The sequence below is a fragment of the Hemitrygon akajei genome, chromosome 21 (assembly GCF_048418815.1).
Source record: "Hemitrygon akajei chromosome 21, sHemAka1.3, whole genome shotgun sequence".
Taxonomy (NCBI): domain Eukaryota; kingdom Metazoa; phylum Chordata; class Chondrichthyes; order Myliobatiformes; family Dasyatidae; genus Hemitrygon; species Hemitrygon akajei.
The window spans coordinates 45832321-45859717 of record NC_133144.1 but is presented as its reverse complement, the minus strand read 5'-3'; the positions used below and the strand labels follow the sequence as shown (position 1 = coordinate 45859717).

Below are 27397 nucleotides of genomic sequence, written 5' to 3'. Positions count from 1 at the left end.
ACCAATTAAAGCCATCTCCTGCATATGTGCTTTTATTTCATTGATATGTAGTTGCACAGACACAACAAATTGGCGACGAGTACAAGCCTGATTGTCGGAGAGTATCAGCATCTACACCAACAGTTAAGGGATGAAACTGCAAGATGAAAGAATCAAACAGTACAGAGAAGGCCATCACGGACGCTAACAAAGGATGCGTGAGTAAAAATGCATAGTACACAATGAAAGACGCAACTAGTAAAGTTAAAGTGAAAATAATGTGGTGATAACTTCATTTAGGAAACTTGACGAATTCGATAGCTCTAATAAAGGTTGGGAGTCGTATATTGAGAGGATTGAACTGTATTGTGAAGCAAACGATGTGGATGAGCCTAAGAAAGCCCCTAGACTTCTTAGCATAGTGGGTTCTAGGATGTATAATGTCTTACACAACATGGTAACCCCTGAAAAGCCACCAAGCAAGAATTTTACAAAATCATGTGAATTCTAAATCACTGTAAATAGCTGAGAGATTTAGATTTTACAAAAGAAACCAGTCAAAGGATGAAAGCAGTTCTGAGTATATTGAAGAACAGTGCAAACTTTCCTAGTACTGTGACTTTATAGATGGACCTTCTAATGCATTAAGGGATAGGCATGTATGTGGCATGCATAGTCAAAGCACTCAGAAGAGTCTACTATCAGAAAGAGACCTAACCTTAGAATTGGTGTTGACCATTGTAATATTGTTAGAGACTACAGCAAAGGATACAGCAGAACTACAGAAAAATAAATTAGAATGTGAGATCCACAAAATGTCCCTGAATGATAAAAAAAAGTCAAAAATGTTATCGATGTGGGAAATATTCCCATTATGCAAATGACTGTGGTTCAACAAAAAAGTTTGCAATAAGTGTCACAGGCAAGGTCACATAGAGAGAGTGTGCAAGGTAGACGAAAAGCACAACCAAGTGAAAAGTTTCAAACACAGAAAGAAGCAAGTGCATAAAGCGACTGAATGGGAAACTGTATTGGACAATACAGACTCTGGCAAAGGTGAGCTGTCATGCCTAGAACTATTATACTATTATACTGAAGCAGATCACAAAATCATATGGATCACCATATGAGTGTCTGGTGTAAAACTGAAAATGGAGCTGGATACAGGGTCAGCTTTGTCCATAATTCTAGAGACTGACTACAACAGACTGTTTTCTAAGCCGCCATTAGAGAAGACCTCAGTGATGCCAAAGACCTACAGAGGTGAAAAAGTGTCTGCCAAAGGGAAATTGAAAGTGAATGTGATGTATAGAGGCCAAACACAGCAGTTAGAGCTTTATTGTATTGAAAAGTGGAGGGCCAGCACTTTTCGGAGGTGAATGGTTGAGAAATATCCAACTAGAATGGCACACAGACAAAGCTCTCAATGTGACATCAACAGGCAATTGCAGCCCAAATGGCAGCACTAACCAGAGACTGGTACATCTGCGAAATGCTAATGAGAAGTTGTTTGAGAAGGGGATTGGTAAACTCAAAGGCATGAGCCAGATTTGAACTGGATGAAGCAGCAACAGCAAGATTCCATATAGCGTGTCCAGTGCTTCACACACTACGACCTAAAGTGGATACTAAACCTCAGAACTTGGAAGCATTTGGAATTCCCTCCAAGGTTCAGTGGAACAATTGGGCCAAACCCATTGTCCTGGTCAGAGCTGTTCGCGCGTAGGGATGTCAAAGTGAGCATCAACTCGGTGCTGCATACTATGCATAAACTAAAGTGGGAGGAAGTGGAATGCATGGATATATTTCTTTTAGAGCAATGACTCCCTTTGGCACTAAGTACGATCTGTTGTCTACACATGTACATTGCTCTCTCCCTCTCGCTGCAATGTGAATACATCAGTTAAAGCCATCTCTCGTGTGCATACTTTTATTTAATTGCTAAGTAGTTCCGCAGACACAACAAGGGTAAGAATTCCGTGCTCTTTAATTACTACTGACATATCAGCTGTCATTATTTCTGCCTATGGCCAACACACTCTTTCCAACATTCACTAATCACGATCATAATGATAATGATCATAGGAAATAGTATTTTCCATGGAAAGGAAACATAAAAAAGGGAATACAGAATTGAACATCTCAGTGCTGGAGAGGTCAGTTTTAACAGACTGAGGTATTAATTCTCTGAACTGCATTAATAGCAGCTACTTTAAGAGAAATCAATGAAAATTTTTAAAAAAGCAGCAGAATCTAAAATGCCATCAGGTTGGAGACTACCTAGACAGAATAAGAGGTGTTGTTCCTCCATCCTGAGAACGTTGCATCGTGGCAAGAGGAGGCCATGGAGCGACACGTTGGAATGGGAATGCAGATAGGAATTAAAAATGGCTGGCCACTGGTAAATTCCACTTTCGATGGATGGTGCGGAGGTACTCAACAAAGTTGGCCCCCAACTTATGTCAGGTGCCACCAAAGTAGAGAAGTTTAAGTCAAGATCTCCAGATACAATACACGTCCCCAACAGATTTGCAGGTGAAGTGTTGCCTCACCTGGAAGGAAGGGTTGGGCCCTGAGTGGAGGTAAGGGAGGCTGTGTGCCAGGAAGGAGATTAGTGGGGAGGGACAAATGACCAAGGGAATCATGGAGAGAGTGATCCCTGTGGAACGCAGAGTGGGGAGGTGAAAAGTAAAGATGCATTTAGTGGCTGAATCCTGTTGGAGATGGCAGAAGTTGTAGAGAATAATGTATAGGACGTGGAGGCTCATGGGGTGGTAGATTAGGACTAAAGGAGCACTTTTCCCTGTTAAGGTGACAGAAAGGTGGTTGATCGTGGATGTCCGGGAAATGGAGGAGATGCAGGTATGGCCACTATCAATGGTGGAGCAAATGAATCCCTCATTCTTTGAAGGAAAAGGACAGTTCTGAGGTTCTGATAAGGAATGCCTTAACCTGAGAACAGGTGCTATGGAGACAAAGCAGCTAAGAAAAGGGAATAGCATTTTTACAGGAGACAGTGTGGGAAGAGATATAATCAAGAATTATATTTCTTCCTGTCATAGGAATCAGTAGGTTTATAAAAGAAGTTGGTAAACAGTTTGTCTCCAGAGATGGAGACAGAGAGATCGAGAAAGAGGAGGAGTGTGTCAGAAATGGACCAAGTGAATTTAAGGGCAGGATGGAAGTTGGAAGCAAAGATGATAACATTGACAAGCTCAGCATGGGTGCATGAAACAGCACCAATGCAGTTATCAATGTAGCTCTGGAAGAGCGGGAGAGCAATACTGGGGAAGGCTTGGAACATGGATTATTCTACGTAGCCAATGAAAGGGCAGGCATAGCAGGGGCCCATTCCTAAAATAAGACTTCAGATTAGCTTTATTTCTCAAATGCACATCAAAACAGGCAACGAAGTACGTTTTTGTGTCAAATCAAATCAGTGTAGATTGTGTGGGAGGCAGTCCGTGCTGAATCAGTATAGTATGCGCACATCTTACTAAGCCTAACTGTACACCTTTGGAATGTGGGAGGAAATCAGAGCACCCAGAGGAAACCCATACGGTCACAGGGAGAATGTACAAACTCCTTACAGACAGCGGCAGGAATCAAACACTGATCAGTGATCGTTGGCCCTGTAAAGCCATCGTGCTTACTGCTATGTTACTGCGCTATTCCAGATAACACAGAAAAAATGCCTTCAGGGTCTCAGCCCAAAACATCCATTATTTATTCCTCTCCATAGATGCTGCCTGATCTGCTGAGTTCCTTCAACATTTTGTGTGTGTTACTCACGATTTCCAGAAGCTCTTGTGCTTACACTTCCTATATCTGCACATTTGATAACCACTACAATGTAGGTTCTTAAATAATGCAACTGTTAAACTGTTAAGAACTGTTAACATTGGATGTTATTGCTGCCCAGATATTTCTTGAAAGAGGAATTCAAGTGCTTTTGAGTCCTTCTCTCTCCTGATGGTTTTAAGTGTGTATTGGCTCCAAACACGGCACTTTCTGGTGAAGAGTTTCGGCCCAAAATGTTGGCTGTTTACTCTTTTTCATAGATGCAGCCTGGCCTGCTGAGCTCCTCCAGCAGTTTGTTTGTGCGTTGTTTGTATTGGCCCCTTTTGCTTTCTGTGGAAATGAATGCAGCGTCAATGTCAGGTCAACAATCTTTAAATGTATTTTGATGTCTGAGTATGTTCTCCTCTGAATGTGTATAAAAGTAAATACATGTAATTGTGGTCCTGATTGGACTCGATATTGTTTGGGAGTTCAAAAGAGGTGAGGTAACGTTTCAGCTCTATAAATCCATAGTTAGACCACACTTGGAATATTGTCTTCGGTTCTGGTCACCTTATTATAGGAAGGATGTGTAAGCTTTATGGATAGTGCGGAGGAGATTTACCAGTATGCTGCCTGGACTAGAGAACAAGTCTAATGGGGATAGGTTGAGTGAACTAGGGCTTTTCTTTTTGGAGCAGAGGAGGATGAGAGGTGGCTTGATAGAGGTGTACAAGATGATAAGAGGCATACATTGAGTGGACAGCAGAGACTTCTTCCCATGGTGAAATTGGCTAATATGAGGGAGCATAATTTTAAAGTGTTTGGAGGAAAACATAGCGTGAATATCTGAGGTAAAATTTTTACACAGAGAGTGGTCGGTGTATGGAACGCCCTGCCAGTGGTGGTGTAGATGCAGTTACATTAGGGGAACTTAAGAAAATCTTAGGTAAGTTCAAAGATGATAGTAAAATGGGGACCTATGTAGGAGGGAAGGGTTAGATTGATCTTAGAGCAGGTTTAAAGGTCAGCACAATTTGTGAGCTGAAAGACCTGCACTGTGCTGTAGTGGTCTATATTCTATGTTGTATGGACAAAAAAATTGTGTAATGTAACAATTGTCAGACTGGAAAATTTCAGTTGCATCAATAGGTCGGAGACTCATTATGTAAATAGTTCCTGCGCTGCCTTGTAAGTAACTTCCTATTTCTCTGGAGGATACGTATACATTAAGTTTTAATGTAGCCATGAAGCAATTACAAGGGTGCATGACAAAATATTAATAGGTCAAATTAAGGGAAAGCTAAGATATTTAACAGTAAGTGGAACTTAAAGGGTCCAATTGGAGGTCAACCCAGTAGCTTGTGAGCAGAGCCAGAATGGATATGTACCATTATAAGCTGTTATACGTTTCGAAAGTTCTTGCACCATGTTTTATTGGGCTATTTAACCAGTGGGAATTTTCACCAAGTGTGCGCTTTATTGCTGTGTTCAATAGAATGACCAGTGACAAAGTGCAAGTGTGAAATCACCAGCAGGTCTTCTGCATTTTTGCAAAACTTCCAAGATTCCTGATACCTCATGAAGTAAGTGCCAAGCATTCGGTAAGGCACTACAGGAATTTCCTAGCAAGTTCTTCCAGTTAATTCTTCAGGATTTCCTCTATTAGTTGGCTCCCTTTTTAACCTACTTTTCAGATCTCACTTAGTGCAAAGAGTTGCTGAGTTAAGTTGTACCTGAGCAGATAGCTTCAGATTTTGGGTTACAACAGCATGATCCCTCAAAGCAGCATTGAGCACAAAGAATGAAATCTGGCCAGATTTTTCCAGCAGTTTATCTGTAATTCAGAAATACATAGACCACATTTCAGTTTATAAACAACGTGAAAAATGATAAGCCATGACAATTTCTTGACACGGTGCAGATCTACAAATGTCAATCTAAGTGGGTTAAATGTCAGTAGTTATCAGATTAACATTCAGGAGGCCTGTCTGCATTCCTCAGCCTGAAATGTGCAGACTTTGTTACGGAGCTGTCGGAAATCAAAAAAGGCAAAGGAATAGTAGAAGACAGAGTACAGACAGTGAAATAATATTATTGCATGTATTACAGCAAAACTATGGGGAGACCATTGTTACTTCCTTCAATAAGCAAAGAAATCTGTACTTGACTTAATACAAGTTTCCTATTGAAATGTTATACAGTGTAGACAGATACTAAGCAATTTCTCATTCATTGGTCTATATTAAAATACTACTGTCCTTAATAAACGTCATTTCTTTATTTCCAAAGAGTATCAGTTCTGTTTACATTGGCTGCATTTCTCAAAACACATTAAAAAAAACAATGCCAATTTCCTTCCGCTGATGTAGTCATTTTGCAGAATAAAATGTAAAGATATTTGACAATTTTGTTAAAAAAGAACATTTATAGTATAATAATAGAAATGATTTATAAGGTAACAATTCCTTTCTTGGCTATTTTTGGCAGTGATGTATTGCAGTCATAACTTTAATTGAATCCCATGGAGGCGGGGTGGGGGGGGGGGGGGGGAAGCAATGGCCGCGAAATAATTTACTGCAGAAAGACTGGTGTCAAATAAATCTACATAAGCCTGTATGTTCTATGCATGTACATTGTGCTTTAAATCAATGTTGGAAAGCAAAATACTCACAGTTTAAAACTGCAGGATTCTGAGAATGCTGAAAATCTAATAAAAGGTCAACGACCTTAGTTGCTAAATCTGATTTTTCTCTCTGCTTTCGCTGCCTGAACCATTGAATGTTTTTGCACACAGATCTAATTATGATAGTTCAAACTTCCTATATAGGTGCTTCTGAAATGTCTTCCCACTTCTTGAACCCATCACTTTGCTTCTACCATTGTTAACAAAGCCCTTGAATGCATCTCATCTATTCTCATGCCTCTGCTACCGGTCCCTCATATCTGGATTGATAAGAACAAGGACAAAGCTCTCCTGGTCCTCCCCCACCCCCCACCTTATTACTCTCTGCATTTTACAGATCATTCTGTCACCTCTAAAGACATTTTAACTCCAGACATGGTCTGCCCATTTCCCTTCCAGTCCTGATGGAAGGTCTTGGCCAGAAACGTTGTCTATTGATTCCCCTCCATAGACGCTGCCTGACTGGCTGAGTTCCTTCAGCATTTGTATACATAGCTCAAGGTTTCCTGCATCTCCAGAATCTCTTGTGTCCAGACATGTCTTGCTCTCTGTTCCCATTCCAGCAGGGATCGTTCACTTTTCGGCTCCCAGGTCCACCCTTCTGTTCCCGCCAACTTGCGTGTGCCTGTTTCTCTGTCTATTGCCTAGTCACAATGGCCTTTGTCAAGCCTGTGTATTCTTCCCACTCAGCTTTCATCTTTTTACTGTACCAGACTATTCTGTTGGCCCATTTGCAGAAGGCACAAAGATACTCCTCATTCAGTGGTTTCAGGCCATATAAAATGTTCAGGAGAGATTGCAACTGGCCAGAGATTTAAATGTGATAAATCCATCAAAACTTTCAGAACAATGACATTTATTGGCTCAGGATATAGATGATGTGTTCTGCCAATTGATACCAGGTGCCAAACACTTCCCAGTGCAAAGATATGTAGGGAATCTGCCTGCTTGGTGTGAAGCATTGTTCAATCTGGTGCCCAATATGATCCTGCTTGTTGAAGCACCTGCTAACAATTCTGTTTTGCAGATCTTCCATTTTCTCATATTTCTTACAATATCAAGTTTTGTCAGCCCTTGGACCAATCCCGTCAGTCACTTATTTCCCCGCTTATTTCCCTGTATCCGTGTATTCAATCACATCACCACTGTTCGCTCTGAGCTGCATGGGTGCACAGCCACACAGTGATTGAAAAACTAAAATTAAAATTCCAGCCCGTGCACCTAGCCTTTGTTGCCAAGCAGCTGGCATTTTCTTTTATGCAATGTTAATATAGTTCTGAAATTAACATTATATAAATATTAGGAGATGGTCACTGTGCTCTCCACCACACTGCTGTGCTCCGTGCCCGCTAATATGATGAACTGATAAGCAAGGCTTTGGGCCCACTCTGGGCTGCTCCATGGTTCGGATCTGAGGACTCAGTTTGGTTCGGAATGTTGTTGTTCACTTCGATTGTTTGCATGGTTTGTTCCCCCCCCCCCCCCCTTTCTCTTATGCATTGGGTGTTGGCTTATTGTTTTTAATTGGGTTCTTTTGGGTTTCTTGCTTTGTGGCTGCCTGTAAGCAAAAAAAATCTCAATGTTGGGTAATTTAGACACTTGTTTGATAATAAATGTAGCTTGAATCTTTGAAATCATGTTAATATAATTTTGAAATCTGTGTTAATATAATCGTGAAATACCCTGGAATTAATAATGATAATAATCCATAAATTTTCTAAATAATAAACATACCGCAACCTTTACTTTGAAACATTTTAGAGCTTCAATGGATTTACATTGTCAATGATTCAAATTACAACTCTGTCACAAATTGCAACAATAAACACTGAATGGAAGTCGGTAGATCATGATTAATAAATTGCAAGTATTGTGCAGTTTTAAGGCCATGTTAAAATACTTGCTCAGAGCAATGGTTGGTCCAAAGAGCTGTAAGAAAAACTAGAGGGAACGATGCCCATCGCCCAGACTCCGTTATTCATCCACCTATACTAGGGGTAATTTATGGTAGTCATTTAAGCTAACATTCAGCATATCCTCAGGATGTGGAAGGAAACATAAGCTCCTTGGGAACATGCATGCAGTTACAGCAGAACATGTAAACACTACACAGACAGCATCAAGATCAGGATTAAACTTGGATCACCGGTGCTGTGAAACCACTGTACTATGTACTGTGGCACTGTATATAAGTTAAGCTAAGTTTATATTAACTTCTGTTCATCTTGTTTGTACTGTACTCTGCTGCTGCTGCAAAAAATCTAACTTTCATGTCACTTATACTCTGTGTATGTATGCTGTTGAAATTGGGCCAGTGTCTTGCATAGTTTTTTACAAAGTAACAGAAGCAGGATCAGTAAAAATGATTCTAAAATTTCATTTTCCAGTCAGTTTAATAAATGCATTAAAAGCATTTCTACTGTAATACTGGCAGATCTTGAGTGGATGTGATTCTGTCACTTTATCAGTATGTAGGAATCTGCCAAATACCCCAGGTTTTGAGAGTGTTGAATGAAGCAGTAGAGAAAAGGCCCCTTGGCACACCTTGTCTGTTTTGACTTTTTGAAAGAGCTATCTAATCAGTTCCATTTTACTGTTCTTCTCCCAAAGCCATATTCCTTCTTTTCCTTCAAATATTTACATGATTCCCTCCTAAAAGTTATTTTGGGTTCTCTTCCATCATGCCTTTAGGGAGAACATTGGATAACAACTAGCTGATTAAACATTGGTGCCTTGTGTCATATTTGGTTCTTTGCTAAAACTCTTAAGTCGACATCCTCTGATTAATGACGCTGCTGCCAGCAGAAAGCTTCTCATTACTTATTCTTTCAAACCTGGTGATGATTTTGAAAGTTTTTTGAAAAATCCTCTTAGCCTTCTGTGCTCTACAGGAAACCAGCTCTGTTCCTTCCATCTCTCCACAAAACTGTAACGTCTCACCTTGGCACCAATCTTTTGAAGAACGTGACATCCTTCCTAAAATGCAGTAGTTCCTAGAATTGAACAGAATCATCCATCATTGGCCTAACTGTGGTTTTATAAAGGACTAGCTGAAATTCTTTTCTTCGGTAGGTTATACCTCTGGTATTGGAGATTAGAATCTTTATGCTGCTTCAACAGCCTGTTCAATATGTAGTACACATTCCTCAGTTTATAAAATATAGAATACTATAGCACACTGCAGACCCTTTGGCCCATGATGTTGAGCAGATCCTATGTCCTATTCAAAATCAATCTAACCATTCCCCCTACATACCACTCCATTTTCCTATCATACATGTATGTGCTTATCTAAGAGTTTTATTACATGTTGCTAATGTATCTGCTTTTACCACCACCCTTGGCAGGGCATTCCATGCACCCACCATTCTCTGTAAAAAAAACTTACCTCTACCATTTCCCTTATGCTTTTCTCTAATCACCTTAAAATTATATCCTTTGGTATTAGTCACTTTTGTCTTGTGAAAAAATCTCTGGCTATCCACTTGATCCATGCCTCATCATCTTGTATACCTCTGTTACATAGAAACATAGAAAATAGGTGCAGGAGTAGGCCATTCGGTCCTTCGAGCCTGCACCGCCATTCAGTATGATCATGGCTGATCATCCAACTCAGAACCCTATACCTGCTTTCTCTCCATACCCCCTGATCCCTTTAGCCACAAGGGCCATATCTAACTTCCTCTTAAATATAGCCAATGAAGTGGCCTCAACTGTTTCCTGTGGCAGAGAATTCCACAGATTCACCACTCTCTGTGTGAAGAAGGTTTTCCTCATCTCAGTCCTAAAAGGCTTCCCCTTTATCCTTAAACTGTGACCCCTCGTTCTGGACTTTCCCAACATCGGAAACAATCTTCCTGCATCTAGCCTGTCCAATCCCTTTAGAATTTTATACGTTTCAATAAGATCCCCCCTTAATCTTCCAAATTCCAGTGAGTATAAGCCTAGTCGATCCAGTCTTTCTTCATATGAAAGTCCTGTCAACCCAGGAATCAATCTGGTGAACCTTCTCTGTACTCCCTCTATGGCAAGAATGTCTTTCCTTAGATTAGGGGACCAAAACTGCACACAATATTCTAGGTGCGGTCTCACCAAGGCCTTGTACAACTGCAGTAGAACCTCCCTGCTCCTGTACTCAAATCCTTTTGCTAAATCACCTTTGTTAAATCACCTCTCATCTCCTTCACTCCAAAGAGAAAGGTCCAAGCTCACTCATCCTATCCTCATAAAGACATGGTCTCTAATCAAGGCAGCATCCTGGTAAATCTCCTCTGCACCCTCTCTAAAACTTCCTATAATGAGGTGACCAGAACTGAAGATAATATTCCAATGGTGATCTAACCAGGGCTTTATCGAACTGTAACATTACCTCATCACTCAATCTCCATTGTTTCAATAAGCCTGCTTCAAAACTGTGCAGTTTTTCACTTTTCCTTCTTTTAATCCCCCTCCAATCTCAGATTCAGAATCAGAATTAGGTTTGTTATAATTGATACACAGTATGTCATGAACTTTGTTGCTTTGCAGTAGCATACAATGCAATGTACAAAAATTGTTATAAGTTTAAAAAGAAATAAATAAGGCAAAAGAGGTATTACGAGGCAGTGTTCATGGACCATTCAGAAATTTGATGGTGGAGGGGAAGAAGCTGTTCCTAAAATGTTCGGTGTGGGTCTTCAGGTTCGTGTACCTCCTCTCTGATGGTAGTAATGAGAGAAACGCTGCCTTCTTGAGGCACCGCCTCTTGAAGATGTTCTCAATGATGGTGGGGGGTGGGGGGGATTGTGCCCATGTTAGAGCTGGCTGAGTCAACATCATTCTGCAATCTATGTTACTTTAGACTTTCTCTCATCATTCTCTCATCAATCACGTGTCTCCACATATTTCTCTAGATCCTGCTGAAATAAATTATTACTCACATTGTTTACTAGATTTCCCAGGTTTGTATTACAGTATCTGCAGATATGTTGTATCTTTGCATACGCAAGTCTAATGCACTCCTATATTTTTCAAGTTTCAAAGTAAAACTCCCTTTCTCATTTTAAAATCTGTAACCCTAGGCATTAAATAATTGTTCATCCCATCTGTGGAATTACAATGAAACGAAGTTTTGCAACGGTTTATGAGATGTTTCAGTCACTAGCAAATCATTTTTGCGAGTTATTCCAGAGAGGGTCACAAGTTGAAATTCTTTTTAAAGATATTTCTTTTGATAACAATATAAAAAGATACAAGGACAGCAGGCGGTCGTGAAGTCTTTCATGTTCCTTGTCTTTTGCTTGTTTTTCCATCTTAATATGGTAGTGCAGCAGGTCACTAGATTGTCTCGTTCTCTGAAAAATAACAAAGATGACCCACCTCATATAGAGGAAGCTCTAGGTTTTTCAACCAACTGTAAAAACACTTCCAGTGGCACACAACTCTCCCTAACTTACTCCTATTTAATAAAAAATCACCCTATGGGATTAATTTGTTGATATTGAAGTACTAGAGATTTATTAAATCTACATTTATAGGGACACAGAAAAAAACAAGGACAACATGCAAAGCACGCAAAAATGTTTTACTTGATGAAATTGAGGGCATGGGAGTAGATTTGTATTGTAGTTTGCTCAGAGAAAAAAAAGGCTCAAAATGTAGCTTCCAAACAAACTTAGGGATCCATGCAGAGCTCGGTAAAGCATAGCAGTTAGGTAAGAAACGGAATGAACAATCTGTCTAATGAAATGTTGTGTTTTTATAACTGGACAGTTTTATAGCAGGAGCTTTTCCTAGAATAGTCAAAGGGTGGTTAGACCACATCTGCAGCATTGCATTGAGTTTTGAATACAACTTCTTAGAAAAGATATATTGGTTTTAGAAGTATTCAAAAATGTGACAAAATCAAAGGCAGACCATTCAGGAGGGATCTATGAAGTTTTTCCTTATACAAGTATGATAAAATTATTGAACTCTTTCTCAAAAAATGCTAGATGTTCAAGATCAATTATTAATTGAAATAATTTGAAATAATCATTTTTTGATAAATAGGGTTATATCCAACAAAACCCTTTTCCTTAACTATATGTTCCTCCATAGAGATGTCTCACTATTTGCCAGCTGCTTTTTCCTCTTGCTGTGCCTGGTCTTTAGATTCTGGCTTCCCTTCCAATCAGTTACCCTCTGTTCTACATTCCTTGAGACAATATCTGACTGGATCCATGGTACTCTCTGAAACTCAATCTCTAGAACTGTTGACCTCTAGATTTCTCCACATTTTTCTAGAACCTTTCTTATAGAATCATAGAGCATGGAAATAGGTCTTTTATCCCACCAAGTCCACACTGACAAGTAAAAACCCAATTACATCCATTCTATTTTATTCCTCATCAATTCCTTCTGGATTTTTCCACTCAGCTACACAACAGGAACAATTTACAGGGGTTTACAGCCTACTAACCTGCACATTTTTGTCATTTTGATCTGTGTGCAAGACAAGCTTTTCACAGTACTCCAGTATTTGTGACAATCCTGAAACAACTTACCGATTTACCAACGTGGTCGGGACCTAGACCACCTGGAAGAAATCTCTGTGATCACAGGGGGAACGTGTAAACTCCACACAAGTCAAGATTGAAGATGGAGACATGAGCCAGCGTCTCTACTGCCTGTATCATTATACCACTTGGAATGTTTCAATCATTTCTATTTCTTCCAAAGCCTTGAGATTTTCTTCTCCATTTTCACTCTCCTTAATAACTGTATAGATGTTTAGTGCTGTCAGCACTGAAAAGACCAGAAAATATTTTAATCTATTAATTTTAATGCTCATCCACAGTGTGTTTCTTGTTACCATTGCAAAACAATAGTTACTGAATCATGCTCTGTTTAAAGTTCAAAGTACATTTATTATCAAAGTATGTTTATATTATACAGCCTTAAGATTCATCTCCTTCACTCAGCCAAGAAACAAAGAAGCCCAAAAGATATAAAGTGATGATTAAACACTCCAATGTGCAGAGAAAAGAGAAAAAACAAAATAAATCATTACAAACAATAACGGCAAGCAAATAGCATTTTGAACTGAGGTCCACAAAGAGAGTCTGAGACTCTTAGTTCAACACAGAGCTGAGTAAACTTCGTGGAGCAGTGAGCCGCACCAACCCTTCCCTCATCTAGGCCCTGACACCTTGATCTTTTCAATCTCGCCAGGAGCCTAAATTGTCGTTCAAACATCAGGTTAAGTTCTTTCGATACGCTCTGGGGACCGGATCCCACTGTCTCGATTCCGCCAGTACCTGACCTTTCCAGTTCAGCCCAGCACCTAAATCGTCATCCAAAAATCAGATTTAGTCACTTTGATACATTCTGGGACTTGCACCCCACTGCCTCAATTTGACCTGATGCTTAACGTGATCAACCTCAGGTCTTCTTTGCTCTCGGCAACAGGCCCTCTGCTTCGCCTTTCCTCAGTTCTGCCCCATTAAGTTGTCTCCAAGTTCAAAGGGAAGTTAGAGATCATTACATTCACCAGAAAAAGAATAATTAACAAAGTATTTAGTTGTTTTCCTTGTTTCATCTGCCACCAGCCAGAAGTCGCTGAGATTCACCAGTGCCATCTTGAACTGGAAGACATGATGAGCATAAATTGGATAAATAGAAGATTAAGTAACACCAAAAACACTAAAAGAAACCTTCTTAATCTGTTATTAATCAGCATGTGGAAGCTGTAAAAGGTCATCGAGTCTATTCCACCATTTAATACTTTACTGTTGATCTAAATGATTGAATTGGTATCCTTAACATTATTAGCATTACATTCTAAACAAATGACCCAGCTATTCCAGTGTAATCTTTAAATGGTAAGTTTTCAAATAATTGGTTTCCTTTTCTTATTGTCTTATCATTTTGGGGACTTAAATGGCCAGGCCTATTTTGTTCAGTTTCTCAAACCTAAATAATAACATGCACAGTCTGTATTGATACAGCAATTACCACTGTTGCCTCATAGTCGTGGGATCAAGGATCAAATATGACCAAGTGTACTGAGTGCGTGAAGTTTGCGTGTACTTCTGTGATCATGTGGATGAGCTCTGATGTCCCATGTATCAAAAAGTTGTGCTGGCATGTTGATCATCGTAAATTATCCCATACTCAAGGCTAATAGCCAAAAGAATCAAAGGGGAATTGATGGGCAAGTATGAGGGGGAATGTTTTATTTAATTTAAATTTTATTTTACTTAGAGATACAACATAGTAACAGATCCTACTGGCCCAAAGATGCTATGCCATCCAATTACTTTCATGTGTCCAATTAACCTACTAAACTATATGACTTTGGAACATGGGAGGAAGCTGGAATACCTGGGGGAAACCAACATAGTAATGGGGAAAATGTACTCCTAACGAACTTTGGTGGAAATTGTATCCAGGTTGTTGGCGATGTAATTGCTAACCGCTGCATTATGGTATCAGAAGCAGGGGAGTCAGGATTCCAGGAAATAAGGAAAGCGGGATAGAACCAATGGGACTACTCTCTTGGAAATTGTAATGGGATGATGACCACTTTCCACAGAATATTGTAATGTAAAAAAACTCAATATTCCTCCAATAATTATATATTACAATTTCTTGCAGAAGATCTAGTGCCTGTGAGTTTGAGAAACTGGGGCAAGGACTGAAGGCCCAAGGGAGTCTGTCGTGGGGTTGGGGACAGAGTCCTTCATGTATGAGGAGTTGGGTGGGTGGGGAAGGGACTTGTTTTGCTGTTGTTGTCTTGTCTTGTTTGCTGTCACTGATTTTGTTGTTCACTGTTGTGGTTTGTGATGTGTTGTGCTGTTATATTGAACATTTTGGGCTTGCTTTGTAGGTGCTGGAATCTGTGGTGACACTTGCCAATAGCCCCCAGCACATCTTTGGTTGTGTTGGCTGTTAATGCGAACAATTCATTTCACTGTATGCCTCAATGTTCATGTGATCAATAAATCTGAATCTGAATGCAAGTATTGCTGCTAGACACACCCTCAACTAAACAATTCTCACTTTATATTGTGCTGTTTTGTTTTGTGGCTGCGACAAGAAGATGAATCTCAGGGTTGTATGTTGTATACATACTTTGACAATAAATGTACTTGAACTTTAATGTACCTTGCTTTCTCCTCTGTAGAATTGGAAGCAACTGCGCAAATTTTGGTAACATTTGTACTGACTTGGTCCGGAAATATAATTTTAAAAGCAGCTGTTATTTTATGAAGCTCTTTAAACATTGTGTCTAATTAAATAGACGACTCCTATGCTAAAACCAGCTTAGAATGACTCATATAGCACTCCAATGTATCCTTTGGTTCTGACATGAGAAATACTACCCTTGAAATTATTCCAAAATAGGTTAACAGCATTGCTGAAGTACTAAAGGAAGGAAAGTATTTTCAATTGCCCTTAGTTTTATACAGAACTACTTTCTCATATTAAAAATTCTACATGATTGACATTGTACTTAAGCCAAACTCTGTTGCATTCTACAAGACCCAATCTCACTGCAGGTTCTTTGACACATAATTGTCTTGGAATTCATCTGGTTATTATTTGGTTGCCATATATATCCTTTAACTTTTGATCAAGACATATAAAAGTTAAATGACTGCCAGGTTGTAGTATGTGCACCTTGGGTATTTCACCAACCTTTCAACAGCCAAACTGTACGAGGGTAACCCAAACAATGTATTTGATAAAATATGCTACACATTAAGTTGACCAGTGGGAATAAAAGGTAAAAATTGCTCTTGGGGAATCACTCACATTCAATCTGTTGTTCACTGTAACCTTGAATGGCCCGAGTGACTCATGTATATTTGATTTAAAATGTTAAGGGTTAGCATGGCCGGATGGCTTGTTTTTAACACAGTTGCAGACTATTATGAACAACTGCAGACAAACATAGAGGAATTAATATCAGTGAATGCATGGTCTTTTTGCGCTGTGTGCACAGATAGATAATGCACACTCTATTGATTTAAAAGCACCTCATTTGAACGTCATCTCTCATCATAAATTCACAGGATGTTTGATTGAATGTTGTAATTGACATTGAGTTTTGATTTATATGTTCAAATACCAAAGCCATTTTATTAGGTACCTCGTTAGTGCATGTTTGTGGTCTTCTGCTGCTGTAGTCCATCCACTTCAAGGTTTGACTTGCTGTGCATTCACAGATGCTCTTCTGCACACACTGTTGTAACACGTGGCTACTTGAGTTACTGTCACCCTCCCGTCAGCTTGAACAAGTCTGGCTATTCTTCTCAGTCCTCTCTTTTTAACAAGGCATTTTACCCACAGAACCACCGCTCACTAAATGTTTGTTGTTTCTTGCACCATTCTCTGTAAATCTGAGAGACTGTTTCCATGAAAGTCCCAGAGAATCGGCAGTTTCTGAGAAACTCAAACTACGGTGTCAGGCACCAACAATCATTCCACAGTCAAAGTCACTTACCGAACAACAGTGGAATTTCTCAATTTTATGCATTGAGATGCTGCCACACGATTGGCCGATTAGATATTTGCATTAACAAACAGGTATACAGGTGTACCAAATAAAGTAGCTGTTGAGTGGAGATTTCACTACAGTAGAGATTGGGAGAATCTTCACCAATCTCAACTCATCCTGTTGGTTTTGAAATGCTGGCAAAGTGATCAATGATCAATTAAAGGTACATTCTTCTGAATCTCCCTTCCAGATTTCAAAGAACAGTAAAGGAGAGGAAGAATTATGTTATTGTGGAGACTTTAAGCATTTTTTGAGCAAGGAAGAATTGTGATGAAGGAATGTGCATTGTACATAGGCGAGTGCATCTACTTAATAGTTGAGAATGGGAAGTGATTTAGTGCATTGGGATTTTGTGCTTGGAATGTATCTAACTGCTGGGTTTGGAAAAGCGTCATGTCAGTGTACTTTGTGTGTCATGTTTTTGCAAAATGTCAGGTTTATATTTTGTGCAAAGCTTTGGAGGAGGAGACGAGGGCTCACTGTACAGTGAGTAAAACCACTCCTTTGTTCATATCCAAGGGGATCAGGAAGAGCTCATTATTATTATTAGAAACATCTGTAGCAGTAGGTTTTGTACAAGAAACCCAGCAAAGTCAGGAATAAGATCTGAGCTTCTTGAACAGAAATGAGAACCACAGATGGATCAGCTGTGTCTGGTTGTGATGGGATAGAGAGATAGTGAATTATTCAAAATCCTTTTAAATAGTTCTCTTTATTTGGGTAATGTTCCCCTCATTCACAGAACTATCATTAGGATTACCTCCAAAACCAACATCCTCAGTCTCCCTAATCTTGCAAATTATGACTTGTCCAATTATTTTCCCTTGCCAACATTCTTGCTTCACCAATCTAATCCCACATTTCCTGTAGTTTAAATCTTATAATTTTCTGATGTAGTTTCTTAAAGGAGGTAAAGAGGTTTCTGGATGGAATTCCAAAACCCAGGATGTAGGCTGCTGATGGCACCTACATAGTTGTTCCTTTCAGCTGGGACGAGGAAGATGTTTAAATCTGTAGGTCTATCCCTTCACTCGGTGAGATTGCGATCATATGTGACCAAATTCTATTTACTCATCTTTTCACCCACTGCTCTCGAGCTTCTTTATCAAAAATAAAGATAATTCTCATCATAAAATGAGATTAATATTTATTTGTCATATTAATTGACCTCATTACTTTCTTAATCTTGAAACTTTGATGAATTAGCATATAAGATCTAGCAGGCAATTGAGCAATTGGAAGATAAGAGCCTGAACTAAAATGCAAATGGAAATGTAAACAAAGCTAAGTTTTATATTTCAGATTAATTTTGTGGGAATATGTTCAATGTCGTAACTTACTCTTAAGTTTTCCCATGTACAGTGCTCAGGATTCACTTGAGAGCATCCAAATTGCCTCATGTGAATTTGAAATTTGAAATCCACTTCTGGCCATTGTTTATTCTCAGAAGTAAATAATAAAACTAATAACAGGAGCAGCTGTTATGCATTCCAAGAGCGGTAACATCATGTATCCGTGTTTTTGAGCAGTCAGTATCGGGGTGAGGGACAGGGAGGAGACGGTGTTTGAAGTTTTGAAGGGTTGGGATGGAAAGGAGCAACAACCTAGAGATGACCTCTGGCCCAGATAATGGACAGTGACAATGAGAAATTGCCATCCTAGAGCAGATCAGGATACTGTAGATCTTGCAAAGTTAGTCCTCCAAATGTTACCAATTCATGATTGTATGCTTGGAATGTCTATAGAGGCTGTAGGCTAGATATAAAAATTTACTGATTGGGGTAGACAGATTGGCTGAAGGTGGTAGGAATAGTCTGTGGATGTAAACAGTTACAAATCAAGGCAGGAACAGACTTCGTACTCCTACTTGCATATTCAGGTAATTTCAAAAACATTTATAATTTACTAGTACAAAATTAAAATTTCTGAAGCTGTGTCAGGCACCTTCACATTGTCCACCACAAGGAAACGGGATTTTTCTGGTGGCCACACATTTTAATTCTACTTTCCATTTGCATTCTGACATGTTGGACAGTGGCCTCCACTGTGGTCATGATGAGGGCGCTCTCAGGTTGGAGGAGCAATATCTCATGTTCTGCTTGGGGTGCTTCCAGCCTTATGGCATGAACATTGATTTCTCTAACTTCCGCTAATTTCTCCCTCCTCCCCCTTCGGCCTTTCTCCATTCCCCATTCTGCCTCTCCTTTTACTTCTTCTTCTCCTCTTCCTCTGGTGTCCTTCCTCATCCATTTTCTCCCATATTATACTGCCTTTTCCTATCAGATTCTGCTTTATTCAATCCTTTAACTCTTCCACCTATCAGCACCTAGCTTCTCAATTCAGTACCCCTCCCCTCCCTTACCCACCCACCTTCTCCCTCACCTTCACTTGCCAGCTTATACCCCTTACCCCCCCCCCCCCCCCCCACACCACTGTACTCTGGCTTCTTCACCCTTTCATTTGAGACCTCATGAAGTGACTTGGACTGAAACATCGACTGTTCATTCCTCTCCATAGATGCTGCCTGACCTGCTGAGTTCCCCCAGCATTTTCTATGTGTTGCTTTGGAAATTGCTGGGCTATGTAACAGCTGAGACAGCGTCTGTGCAGAGGGAAATAGGGATAACATTGTTGGTGAATGACTTAACAGACAGAACAATGAAAGGTCCAGGTGAAAGGTTATTGAAACACTATTTTTTCCTTTTATCTTGAGTAATGTTTTTAGCACTTCACCTTTTATCTCTGTTTTGCAGCATCTGCAGTATTTTATTTTCAGACTATGGATTACATGTTCAGAGATAACATCCAGCAAGTCTAGCTTGTGATGACACCAGGACTTAACCTGAGAATAGCCACCACACTATGCAACAGGGTTCCCTTAATAAATCCTGGCAACATGATGGAAAAATCAAGAAAATGCAGATGCTGAAAATCTGAAATAAAAACAAAATGTACTGGAAAAGGTCTGTTTCTATGCTGTATCACTCTGCATAATATTACTATGTTGAATTAATATTACACAATAACAGTATAGAAATAGGCCTTTTGGTTCAGTGTCCATGTTGACCATCGGCTATGCATTACAACAATCCTACATTTTTATTACTCATGTCCAGAACTCTCCCCATATTCTCCCCAGACACTCAAGGAAATTTACCTTGACCAATTAACCAACCACCCCACACATCTTTGGGATATGGAAAGAAAGCAGAGCAGCCGGAGGAAGTCTATATGATTATAGGGAGAGTGTGCAAACTCCACACAGACAGGACTCGAGATCAGGAGCAAAACTGGCAGCAGCTCTTCTATCTGTACCTCAGTGCCACCTTACCGCAGAGCACTGTTCTGCCAGCATGATGGACATGCTACGTTGGCACCAGAATGGGTGACAATACCTGTGGGATATCCCCAGCACATCCCTTGGTATGTTGGTTGTTAACGCAATTGAGACATTTCACAATATGTTTCAATTTCCATGTCATAAATAAATCTGAATCACTGATATAATCAGAAAAAAAGTTATCTGAAGTTATTGAGTGTGATAAGGAGACACAAGGACAACTACATGCCCACAGAGAAGATAATGTTCTTCAACATGATTCCTGCTTACAGATGCAAAGTCGTGTTGCTGTGGCTCCCTTGGGAACACATCTGGTGAGTTCATAATCCCAGTCTGTTTTTGTTGCCATCCATTTATGTAAGTGAAATGCATTGTGTTCATTCTAGATTCTACTGCCATACTTCAAGTTGGTCAGACCTGTAACTATTTCAGCTTCTTACCTCACAAGGGGAAAATTGATCCATTTATTTTCTATTAAACAATTGCGCTTCAGTGGATGATATTACTTGCAGGAATCCTGTCCTACCGACTTCATTTTTTCATCTACTGTTATCATTAGCGAACCATTCCCATGTAATTGGATGACCACATGTTCTACATAGTTGCTGTGTTCTTGGGCGCTTCCTCACAGACCAGAACAAAGAAAAAGTCTGCAGGAAGTCTGGTCTGCAAAGGGTATCCTTTCAGTTTAAACATAAATATATCTTGTTCTTCGCGCAGAGCAGGAGTAAGCCAACCGAGAAACTAGACAAATGATTGGCGTGAAAAAGAGCTCCTGAATTTAAATCCATTTAGATGTACCTCATGACCTTAACCTCCATCGTACTTATCAATTCCTTTGAAATAATATCCACATTTCATATAAAATTTATGTTGATTATTAAAACACACACCCTTAGATTGGGATCAAATGTTAATAGTTGGAGCTCTTCACAATCTCAAATTTAGCAAGCATGACAATTAAATTTGCTATCTTTCACATGGGCCAGTACATGTAACTATGACATCGTGGCTATCACGGAGACTGGGCTGTCACAAAGGCAGGAATGTCTGCTGAATGTTCTAGGGACAGGAAGAGAGGTGAAAGAGGTGTGGGAGTGGCATTGCTAATCCAGGAAGAGAAGACATAGCAGAGGGATCGTCGACTGAGTCAGTGTGGGTGGAAATCAGAAACATAAAGGGAGTGATCACTCTATTGGGAGTATTCTATAGGCCCCCTCCCCTCTCTGATAGCAAAAGACAACCAGGAACAGATAAGGAGGCAGTTTTTGGAAAGGTGCAAAAATAACAGGGTTGTTGTCATTGGTGACTTCAACTTCCCTAATACTGATTGGCATCTCCTTAGTTCAAATGCTTAAGATGAGGTGGAATTTATTAAGTGTGTCCAGGAAGGATTCCTGACACAATATGTAGACAGGTTGACCAGAAGAGAGACCATACTGGATCGGGTGTCAGATAATGAACCAGGTCAGGTATCAGATCTCCTGGTGGGTGACCTCAACTCCCTGACTTTACTGTTGCCCTGGAGAAGGACAGGAGCAGAAAGTATGGGAAAGGATTTAACTGGGGGAGGGGAAATCATAGTGCTACTAGGCAGGACTTGGGAGCATATATTGGGAACAGATGTGCCCAGGGAAATGCACAAAAGAAATGTGGGGGTTGGTGAGGGAGCACTTGCATGGGGTTCTGGATAGGTTTGTCTCACTGAGGCACAGAAAGGATTGTAGAGTGAAGGAACCATAATTGACAAGAGATATGAAGCATCTTGTCAAGAGGAAGAAAGAAGCTTACTTAAGGAAGCAAGGAACAGGCAGGGCTCTAGACAGTTAAAGGTAGCCAGGAAGGAATGGTCTTAGGAGAGCTGAAAGGGGGAATGAGAAGACTTTGGCGAGTAGGATTAAGGAAAACCACAAGGAGTTGTACATGTATGTTAAGAACTGGAGGATGACTAGAGTGAGGGTGGGACCAATCAATGATAGAAGAAACATATGCTTGGAGGATGAGGTAGGAGAGGTGCTTAATGAGTACTTTGCTTCAGTATTCACCAGTAAGAGTGAACTTGGTGTTTATGAGGACAACATAAAACAACATAATATACTAGAACATGTTGTGGTTAAGAAAGAGGTTGCACTGGAACTTCTGAAAAACATTAGGATAGATAAGTCCCTGGGGCCAGACAGGATAAACCCCAGGTTACTATGGGAAGTGCCTTAGGCAATAATCTTTGTGTCTTCACTGGCCACAGAAGTAGTACCAGATGACTGAAGGGTAGCAAATATTATTCCTTTGTTCAAAGAAGAGAATAGGGATAATCCTGGGAATTATAGACCAGTGAATTTTACTTCATTGGTGGGCAAAGCATTGGAGAAGATACTTAGAGACAGGATTTATAAACATTGGGAGAAAAATAGTCTGATTAGAGATAGTCAGCATGGCTTTTTGAGGGGCAGGTAATGCCTTAGGATCAAAGATCAAAGGTCCAATTTAATGTCAGAGAAATATATACAATATACATCCTGAAATGCTTTTTCTTTGCAAGCATCCACGAAAACAGAGAAGTGCCCCAAAGAATGAACGACAGTTAAACGCGAGAACCCCGAAGTCCCCCCAGCTCTCCCTCCCACACATAAGCAGCAGCAAGGCAAAAATCCCCCTCCCCCCAGCAAAAAAAGTGCACCCGCTACCTTACAACCTTGATTGAAATGTTTGAGGATGTGACAAAGCATATTGTTAGAACAGTGGATGTGTTGATTTTTATGAATAATAGCAAGGCATTTGATAAGATTCCCCATGGTAGGCTCATTTAAAAAGTTGGAAGGCATCGGATTCAGCAGAATTTAGCTGTGTGGATTCAGAATTGGCATTCGTATAGAAGGCTGAGGGTGGCTGTAGATGGAATATGTTCTGCCTGGAGTTCAGTGACTAGTGTTGTTCCACAAATATCTGTTCTGGGACCCCTGCTATTTGTGATTTTTATAAATGGCTTGGATGAGGAAGTGGAAGGGTGATTTAGTAAGTTTGCAATGACACAATCTTTGGTGGAGTTGTGAATAGTGTAGAAAGTTCGTAGGTTACGATGGAACATTGACAGGATGCAAAACTCGCCTGAGAAATGGCATGTGGAGTTCAGACTGGAAGTGTGAAGTGATATATTTTGGAAGGCCACACCTAAAGGCAGAGTACAGGGTCAATAGCAGGACTCTTATTAGCTCTCGGGGAACAGAGGGATCTTGGGGTCCACATCCATAGATCCCTCAAAGTTGCTATGTAAGTTGATAGGATGGTTATAGAAGATGTATATAGTGTGTTGATCTTCTTTAGTTGGGTTCAAGAACCCTGAGGCAATGTTGCTGATCTATAAAACCCTGGTTAGTCCACACTTGGAATATTAAATTCAGTTCTGGTCACTTCATTAAATGAAGGATGTGGGAGCTTTAAAGAGTCACCAGATTTCCTCGTCACATTTATTATTCCAGGTCCTGTTCACGGAGAAGCCAACAAATTCTTTACAATTTCTAATTATGGTCACATTCAGACCAGTCCATTCGCTGTGAACACTCTGGAGCTGTTCTTGGTTAGGAGTCAGTAAAGTTATCTTTAAGCTTCTGTCTGAGGAGACCCTAGAAAACATGGACCTCTTCTCATACTTTCAGATACTACTATCAGTGAAGGTCGATATTGGTTTCATCATGCCCAAGGATCAGTACAACCTTTGTCCATCTGAGAAAGGCCAGCAGAAAGCACATGGTCTACCAGGCGGCAGTGATCTCTACCTCACTCGATGCTCTGAGACAAACTATGGAAGCAAACTCAAAGCACTGCAGGAATACAGTAGTGGTATCTCTATTAGATCCTCTAAATTTACTGGTAGGGTAAGAGACCATCATCAATGTTGGCTCCCAGACCATCCTCCCCAGAGTTGAGTTTGAAGTAAAAATCACAGGCTATGATGGGCAGACTACTTTTCTGAGATACTCAACACCAAAGTCCAGAAACAGATGTTATGCTCTGAGGTCCATCATGGCAAGCAATTACCAGGCAGATGGAAATGTTCTCAAAGTTCCTTGGAGGAGTCTTTTGGATGGTATTGAGAACATTGAATCTATTTTTCAAGAATAGGTAGAAGCCCAGCATTAATTGCAGAAGAAGCATGCCACCATCAAAAAACACAACTCTCCATGTCGTCAAGTATCTTTGATCCCACAGCAGAATTTGTGAAACTCCCACTTAATTCATTAGCTACTTCAGAACCCTCTGAATTAGAGTGGACCTGCAGGAATGGTCTGACAAGAAGAGACTCCACTTTGCACAATTTCTCCCCTATGAATACTGATATCATTTTGGTAAGTCAGTATTCTATCCTCTCCAAGACTATTGTATCCCTCTTGGAATTCAGTGTACAGAATTGAACGCCATACACTGGTGGAGTCTAACTAAATATCAATTTAACTTCTTCTCTTTTGTAATTAGCTCTCCTTAAATTGGACTGATCATCCATTTACCTTCTTGATTTGTTTTGACTGTATTTACATTCTCTGAAATATTTGTTTAAATGCCACTCAGACATATTGTATTTGGATTGAAGTCCATGACCTGACACAAATCTTACCTGCAATTGCTTGGGCCATAGTCTATCATTATTCCTTTGCATCATTTGCTCCTATAAGAACTATTTAATGTTACTTCCAATTTAGGGTAATTTGCTGTGCAATTACATCATTCCTTCACCCAAGTCATTAAAAATATAGAGAGATGTTAAAACTATAAAATAAATCCTTTAGGATTATAGACCTTGAAATGCTTAGTTTTTGCATGAATAGTGCATTGGATTTTAACCATGTTAGATTTCTTATTTTAAATAGATGCATTCATTTTAATAACATAAACGAGTTAAAGTTTTGGTACTACCTGGAAAGAGAAATTTCATTTCTCAGCATGACATTTTGGAATGCTTAGAAACATAGAAACATAGAAAACCTACAGCACAATACAGGCCCTTCGGCCCACAAAACTGTGCCGAACATATACTTACCTTAGAACTACCTAGGCTTACCCATAGCCCTCTATTTTGCTAAGCTCCATGTATCCATCCAGGAGTCTCTTAAAAGACCCTATTGTTTCAGCCTCCACTACTGCCACCAGCAGCCCATTCCACACACTCACTATTCTCTGTGTAAAAAACTTACCCCTGACATCTCCTCTGTACCTACTTCCAAGAACCTTAAAACTATGCCCTCTTGTGACAACCATTTCAGCCTTGGGAAAAAGTCTCTGACTATCCACATGATCAATGCCTCTCATTATCTTGTACACCTCTATCAGGTCACCTCTCACCCTCTGTCGCTCTAAGGAGAAAAAGCCGAGTTCACTCAATCTATTCACAAAAGGCAAGCTCCCCAATCCAAGAAACATCCTTGTAAATCTCCTCTGCACTCTTTCTACGGTTTCCAAGTCCTTCCTGTAGTGAGGTGACCAGAACTGAGCACAGTACTCCAAGTGGAGTCTGACCAGGGTCCTATATAGCTGCAACATTACAATATAGCTGCTTATTAAAACCATTTCTGCCTGGATAGTAGATATTTCAAAATAATATTTTTGTTCCATATATAACTTCAGGAAATTGAATAATTGCATGTTGAAATACAAAAACATTCAAGTGTTTAGAGATTAAAGAACATTTGCAAGGAATTTTAAGGTTGTCTTTAAATAGGTTGGAATATTCTATGGGAGGCTGTATTTGCAGACTTGATTGGAAACATATAATTAGGGGTTAACTAGCTACCCCCTAAAGATATTTACAGGCCAGGACACTAATGTATATCTAGTCAGACATTTTCATGATTGTTTTAACAAACCTCTGGCTCCTGCAGGAGTATTGCTTGCCTGACAAGACCTGCTGACATGTTATCAGCAAAGAAAAAAGAGTAACAGATTTACCAGAATATTTTAAAGTCATTTAATATTAAAACAATTACTTTAATAACATAATGTTCAATCATTAGAACATAGAACTGAACAACACAGGAACAGGCCCTTCATCCCACCATGTATGTGCTGACCATGATGTTAATTCAACATGTGGTCTATATCCCTCTCTTCTGTGTCTCTTCATGCGTCTGTCTAAGTGCCTCTTAATGGTTGCTGCTGTTCTGCTTCTACCTCCTTCCCTGGCAGCAATTCCAAGTACCTACAGTTCACACTGCTGTCTGTAAGAAGTTGATATGTTCTCCCCATGATCACATGACTTTCCTCCAGGTGCTCTGGCTTATTCCCACAGTCCAAAGACATTTGGTAGGTTAATTGGTCATTGTAAATTCTCACATGAATTGGCCAGGATTAAGTTGGGGGATTGCTGAGCAGCGTGGCTCAAAGGGCTGAAAGACACTATTCAGCACTATATCCAGGATTGAATCGTTTGTCATTTGAAGAGTGTCTGTTGACTCTGGGTCTGTATTCACTAGAATTCAGAAGGATGAGTGGTGACCTCATTGAAATATACTGAATGGTGAAAAGGCCTTGATAGAGTGGATGTGGACAGGATGTTTCCTATGGTGGTAGAGTCTAAGACCAGAGTACGCAGCTTCAGAATAGAGGGCATCCTTTTAGAATGGAAATACGGGGAAATTTCTTCAGCCAGGGAGTGGTGAATCTGAGAAATTCTTTGCCCCAGACAGCTTTGGAGGCCAAGCCTTTATGTATATTTAAGGCAGAGGTTGATGGATTCTTGATTGTTCAGGGCATGAAAGGATATGCAGAGGAAGCAGGAGATTGGGGCTGAGAGGAAAATTGAATCAGCCATGATGAATTAATTGTTGAAAGTTGGATCAGCCATGAGGCAGAGTTAACTTGGCACTCCATGGCGACTGCTTTGTGTTTTATCTATGAAAACAGCTTAATTTCTCCCTTCGATGTCTCTCTTTTTCCTTTTCAGGTTGTTGAAGACCCTGACCTGGAGTTACACTCGGACTTTGGTTCTTTGCGGTTGTAGGACCCGTTCCTGGAAGCACACGACCGGCTGCTTTTCGAAACCCAAGGTTGTAGCCTAGAAGACAAGCACCCTTTTGGGGTTTTGAGGTTTCATGGCCCTGTG

The 27397-nt window shown here is 40.0% G+C and overlaps 1 long non-coding RNA gene across 1 annotated transcript; it reads left to right on the top strand.

The window, feature by feature from the left end:
- Window positions 1-108: 108 nt before the first annotated feature.
- On the top strand, window positions 109-27397 carry LOC140714481 (uncharacterized). Its single transcript, XR_012095880.1, has 3 exons — window positions 109-197; window positions 20580-20621; window positions 27239-27397. It is a non-coding gene; the product is annotated as an uncharacterized lncRNA (long non-coding RNA).